We start from the raw sequence: 6,931 nt of genomic DNA, 5'->3' as shown, positions 1-6,931 counted from the left end.
TATGGATTAGATATAAAGGATGTGTAATTTTGTTTACATGTAAATAAGTCATGAATGATTACTTATATTTTTGTAATTTTATGAGATATTTCATGCTAGTTGCCAAATGATGGTTCCCACATGTGTTAGGTGACTCACATGGGCTGCTAAGAGCTGATCATTGGAGTGTATATACTAATAGTACATACATCTAAAAGCTGTGTATTGTATGAGTACGAATACGGGTGCATACGAGTAGAATTATTGATGAAACTGAACGAGGATGTAATTGTAAGCATTTTTGTTAAGTAGAAGTATTTTGATAAGTGTCTTGAAGTCTTTCAAAAGTGTATGAATACATATTAAAACACTACATGTATATACATTTTAACTGAGTTGTTAAGTCATCGTTAGTCGTTACATGTAAGTGTTGTTTTGAAACCTTTAGGTTAACGATCTTGTTAAATGTTGTTAACCCATTGTTTATTAAATCAAATGAGATGTAAAATTATTACAATTATCATGATATCACGATGTATTAATATATCTTAATATGATATATATACATTAAATTTCGTTACAACGATAATCGTTACATATATGTCTCGTTTCAAAATCATTAAGTTAGTAGTCTTGTTTTTACATATGTAGTTCATTGTTAATATACTTAATGATATGTTTACTTATCATAATATCATGTTAACTATATATATATATATATATATATATATATATATATATATATATATATATATATATGTCATCATATAGTTTTTACAAGTTTTAACGTTCGTAAATCGCCGATCAACTTGGGTGGTCAATTGTCTATATGAAACCTATTTCAATTAATCAAGTCTTAACAAGTTTGATTGCTTAACATGTTGGAAACATTTAATCATGTAAATATCAATTTCATTTAATATATAAAAACATGGAAAAGTTCGGGTCACTACACGTATAATCATAAGATCGACTTGGACAGGCTAGCTTAAAGCTAGCTTATTAATAGGCGACACTAATGATTTAGGGTTTAGGGTCCATGATTTAATATAATATATGTTTTGGGTTTATATGGTTTAATATTCGGGGTTTAGGCCGAGTTTAGGGTTTACGTTTTAGGGTTTCGTCAAAATTAAGGTGTAACTTTGGCTGGGACACCTCAACCCTATGTTTCCTATGGAAACCACCAAACCCACCCTGAAAAGGTCGGATGCTGGAAAATTACTGGCCTCCACCGGGTCCCCAACCATGTGACAGGCCAATCATCAACCCACTATCCAGAGTTGCAAATTATTGCCCCAAGTGGGGATTATTGAACCTACACCATATTTGGTCAAGCTTCCTCATGGCAGTGGGTCCTAGTTTCTAAGGTATCAGGTGAGCTACTGCTAAATTGGTATGATTTAGGGTTTAGGGTATATGGTTTATGGTTTAGGGTTTAAGGGTTTAGGGTTTTTATGGTTTAATGTTAAGGGTTTTATATATATATATATGGTTTAATGTTTAGGGTTTATATATGGTTTATGTATTAGGGTTTAAGGTTTTGGGTTTAGGGTTTTGGGTATAGGGTTTATTGTTTAAGGTATAAGATTTAGGGTTTAGGGTATAAGGTTTATGGTTTAGGGTTTAGTGTACGGTTTATGGTTTAGTGTTTATGGTTTAATGTTTAGGGTTTATGGTTTATGGTTTAGGGTTTAAGGTATTGGGTTTAGGAATTGGGTATAGGGTTTATGGTTTAGGGTTTAGGGTATAAGCTTAAATAGATACTAACTAGTGGAGGAGCCCTCGCTTCGCGTCGGGACTCCATTTCGGATATAATTTGTTGTGTTTGGTTCGTAAAATTATTTCGTGTTTAGCGGTTATGATTATGTCGGTTAAACATATCCCGAGTCGTACAAAAATTTAAAGGCGGTTAAAAATTTAGGTGGATTTGTTGGGGAGTTTTATGAAAAATAAAGAAGTTACGATTTGGCCCTTGAAGTTTAACTTTAGACCCCTATGGAGTTTACATTTTTTACCCTAGAAATTTACATTTGGCGCCCTAAAGTTTATAATGATTGTCAATGTTTAGTGTGGTGTCATTGTGAGTACAACCTTTTTGCACGACATACAAACGATTAAAGCATTGGAAAGAACTATTCATAAAACCTTTGTCTTTTAGATATATAATAATAAAATAATAATAATAATAATAATAATAATAATAATAATAATAATAATAATAATAATAATAATAATAATAATAATAATAATAATAATGAATAGTTATTAGTTAATAAAATTTATGTGGTTGATTTATAATGAATGAGGAGTTTAATGGTTAAATAATAAAATGTGAAAACTTTCTGCTAAGTTTGCAAAAGTATAAAGTTAAGTATTGTAAAAGGCGGGGTCTAATTATGGAAATATAAAAAGTTTGAGGGTACGTGGTTGATTTATAATGAATGATGAGTTTAATGGTTAAATAATAAAATGTGAAAACTTTCTGCTAAGTTTGCAAAAGTATAAAGTTAAGTATTGTAAAAGGCGGGGTCTAATTATGGAAATATAAAAAGTTTGAGGTTAGTTGTGAAACTTATGGTGGACTATTCATTTGGACCATGCCAATTAGATATATAGAGTAATTATTTCAAACAAAAGATCTTAACCATCCATTTCTCCTATTCAATTTCTTACAACCATTGGATCTACAAGTGAATTGATTATTAGTTAACACTTTTTTCACTCCTAATTAACTTTACATAAATACCCTTCATTTAAAATATCCCTCTAAAATTCAAATTTAAAAATGGAGTTACAAATTTACAACAATTTCCACTAAACTCTCCATTAAATGCGTTCCGATTTAAATTTACCCATATTAGGATTTTAAATTTGACAGACAATCAATCTTAATATATGTTCATATCGTAATATCATAATAAAAAAAATAAATATGCAATTTTTATTATTATTATTATTATTTTTTTTAAATCAACAAACGTGGCAAAATTAATACACTACACAAATGCACTTGGTCAAAAGATATATAAGGAGAAAACTAACAATCCCTACAAATTAGATAGTAGATAAAATCTCTACGATTACAAAAAAATTTGCAGAATCAGTTGGCGAGACTCGGTTCATATAATCACAATGATCGAAGAAATCAAACACTATCAGTTGCAGAATTGAATAATCGATTAAGGTATATCTGATCGTAAAATTAGGGTTCGTATAAAGTCATATTCGTCATCAATTTCTGTTTTTTGCTGATTTATTTCTTATTAAAAAATCTTCCGGTCGCAGCGACGGTATGTATGAAGTAAGTTTGGAGATATTTTGTTAAGATTAATATATTGTTATGGATCTATTTATTTTGAAATTCGATTTAGGATTTGATTGTTTTCTGATTTGATTTTGATTTAGGTTTTAGATTTATGTCTTTGATTTTGATATCTGAATGAATGTATTCTAATTTGATGAGTATTTATTGAATGAATGCACTGATTTCGATATATGTTTAGTTGCTCTTGTAAAAGTGAAGTACTGCAGCTAAGGGTTACACTCTATGAAGACCAATTAACTATATGTATCTCATTATTATGTTTATGTTTTGAAACAGGTTAATATTTGAGTCATACAAGTCACCTTTTGAGGTTCCAAGCTAAACAAATTGGTATGTAAATATATCAACTTTTGCGAACACTTGATAGTTGCTTTAAAGGGTTTATTGAGGATTATAAATCAATATTGAATATTAAGAAATCATTTTGTTGTTACATTTACGTGTTCATTCCGGAATAAAGGTAAATTCTGAAATTGTATTAATTCAACATAACTGACGTTTATGCTATAAAGTTAGGATTCAACATAGGGTTGTTATGAATTAGGTTCAGCTTTGGTGTTGTTGATTGGATAGTCATTGTAGATTGCTCAAGTACACCATGCAAACTTTACATGATGTGTAGGAGGTGGTTGTACATGTTCAGCATGAAGGCATCAAAACTATAATCTTGAAGGTTTAACAATCCCTCAACTACTACATATTGGCACACTGAAATTGTATCAGAATCACCATTTTGATATTTTTAAGGTTTACTTATTTTTTAATTTGTTTGCCTAAAATAAACCCTCACTAAGAGTTAAGTACTAAGATACATTGCAGTTGATCTTTGTCATGTCTACGTGGACTAGATAGCCGACAACATTTGCCTACAAACATTGCATCGATGTAACCCTTGCAAATGAAATTGCAGGTGTAAATTTTATACTTAATGTTGTTGCTGTTGGTCTTTCTTTGATAAGTATATTAAGTATTAGTGATTATGTGATTTATTTGATCAATATTTGTAGGTGAAAACGATTATGTGCTTAGACATTATTTTACTTATTTCATTATGAACTTAGACTATTAGGTAAGTATCTTTGTTGTTCGCAGGAGAGCGAGGAGATTTTGTAAGAATGACGCTTGGTTTAGCTACGGTTGCTGAAAATGCAACAAGGAAGTTGGAATTTTTTTTGGATGGAAGCTATTGATGCGGGTTTTTAGTGATAATTGTGGACATGTTAAAACAGTATATCTTAAGTTGATATACTTACAACTACTTAGTAATAATTATATATAGCCATAGTTGTTACTACTAATTTGCCTTTTATTTGGTATATGTTTGAACATTAAAGATACTAACAATTAGAATTGTCAAAACAGAATTCGGCTTATGATTTTCATTCATGACAGGACTGGTGGTTGTGATATGGTAATGTTTGATAGTCAACTTGCTTAAATGACGCAAAAATATATCATGGTTAAATGCTAGAGCATAAACTGTAAGTTATATCCATTATGTATTCATTCATCATTTGTTGAATTTGCATAAATGAAAATTGTATTAAAAAGGGAATATGTATTTCTTGACAACACTTCAAAATGATACTACCTTGGTTATCCTAATATTTTTTTCCACTTTTTGTTTCCATAGTGTGCTGATCCCACCAACCATCAACATGAGTTGTATGATAGTCTGCGCAAATCGTTTGTGTTTCACAAAAGGATCACAACCTTCAACATAAATAGAAATTACTCAAGATACACCATAATTGGTGGTTTTGACGATCAAGACGTGTTAAGGCGCTTGATGAAAAGCTGAAAGAAAAGGATCCTGTATTTCGATGGGAAGATTCGAGCTCCACAGATAAGACACTAATTACGGACAAGGTACTTTCCAAAACTGTGTTATCACTCCAATTGAGTTCAGAACATCCTTATTACAAATGATGTAAAACTTCAGGTCTAGTGGCACCCAAAATATCAATAACGGATTATTTTGTCATCATGAAAACTTCTTGATCTGTTAGTTTGAAGTTTTGGTTATAATTATTCTTCAGTAATTCCATGAATCATTTCAGGCAACATGATTCACCAGTGCCCAAAAATTTATTTATTTTTATTTCATATTGCGGTTCGGTTATATATATTACTGTATGTGATAATGGTTCGTCACGTTCATCATTTTTGGTGTATTACATTGGATCGCCTCACTTTATTACTTTATTTCAGTAGCATATGTGATACAACACCACCAGTAATATTATCATATTTGCATATTAAGAAGTTCACAATTACATACATAATAGCATACTTATTTTTTACATGACGATCAATTACATGTGTATACTTTAAAGAATACCAAAAGATACTAAAATATCAATGGCGCTAATGAAAACTCATAAGTCACATGTACCTTAAAAGATTAATGTCATAACCGGAAGTGTTTTGTATTTGTAACTGGCCTAAATAATCCATTTACTTAAGAATGGGTCAATTCAAGAAGTTATGGTTTGTCTATGAGATTCACATTCAGGAATATTATAAAGGTTGTGATTTTCTTTTTTTCTTTTCTTGAAAGGCAATATATAAAGTTTGTAATCAATCTCATCTAATTTTCACATTCATGAAATTATGTAGGTAGTGATTTATATCTCATCTAATTACTAAAAAGAGCTTATATGTATAATGCATACATTATTTGATGGCCGAAGGTTTTTGTTTTTCATGTACATTCCTGCAAGGGTGAGTTATTGAAAATTAAGAATTTGTTGTGGCGGTCGCTGTTAGTTTTATATGTTTGTCTATAAACCAGGTCTCACATTCATGCAAATGCAAATGGAATAATTAAGATGTAGGTCTTAGAAGAAGCCAATAATATGATTGCCACATATTTTGTTTGCATTTAGGGGGATGTATGTGTTTAAATCAGTGTTATGTATAATGTGTATAGCGATTATGAAACGCACAGTCTCAATTTGGACTTCGACCGTGTCTGCATGTCAAAAGTTTTGCTTATCATTTCGTGTCGAAAATTACCTGCTTATCATCCTTAAAGTCTAGACACATCTTAAAGCATTGATTGCATGAATAGTGTATAGACAAGATTCGTATCTTAGCGTATATGTTAATTCATATCTTAGCGTATCTGTTACTGTAAACTTTGCCTGACATATTCTGAAAATCCCTCCGTAATCTACGAAATCTTTTGCTCTCTATATATATATATATATATAGATATTCTATGTAATTAGAATACCATCCGATAGCCGGAAATCATTCATATCGAAAAATCCTTTACTCAATCTTATGAAATGGAACTCGTCGCTAGTTCAAGTTCTTTAGAACCCGACAGCTGTTCTGACATGGATGTTCACCTAAGTGAAATGTCCCGTTCTTATTGATTAAAAACGTTCCATATTAATTGATTTCGTTGCGAGGTTTTGACCTCTATATGAGACGTTTTTCAAAGACTGCATTCATTTTTAAAACAAACCATAACCTTTATTTCATAAATAAAGGTTTAAAAAGCTTTACGTAGATTATCAAATAATGATAATCTAAAATATCCTGTTTACACACGACCATTACATAATGGTTTACAATACAAATATGTTACATCGAAATCAGTTTCTTGAATGCAGT

The 6,931-nt window shown here is 30.5% G+C and overlaps 1 long non-coding RNA gene across 2 annotated transcripts; it reads left to right on the top strand.

Annotated features, from left to right (window-relative positions):
* The first annotated feature begins 3,049 nt into the window (after positions 1–3,049).
* LOC139897752 (uncharacterized) lies at positions 3,050–5,385 on the top strand. 2 transcript variants are annotated; one of them, XR_011776775.1, is made up of 4 exons: positions 3,050–3,166; positions 3,584–4,217; positions 4,400–4,788; positions 4,941–5,385. It is a non-coding gene; the product is annotated as an uncharacterized lncRNA (long non-coding RNA). The 2 variants fall into 2 exon arrangements; XR_011776774.1 differs by having other exon boundaries at positions 3,584–4,788.
* Positions 5,386–6,931: the final 1,546 nt, after the last annotated feature.

Source organism: Rutidosis leptorrhynchoides, chromosome 3 (assembly GCF_046630445.1).
Source record: "Rutidosis leptorrhynchoides isolate AG116_Rl617_1_P2 chromosome 3, CSIRO_AGI_Rlap_v1, whole genome shotgun sequence".
Classification (NCBI taxonomy): Eukaryota; Viridiplantae; Streptophyta; class Magnoliopsida; order Asterales; family Asteraceae; genus Rutidosis; species Rutidosis leptorrhynchoides.
Note: the sequence above shows the minus strand (reverse complement) of the source record. Positions and strands in the feature narration are given on the sequence as shown.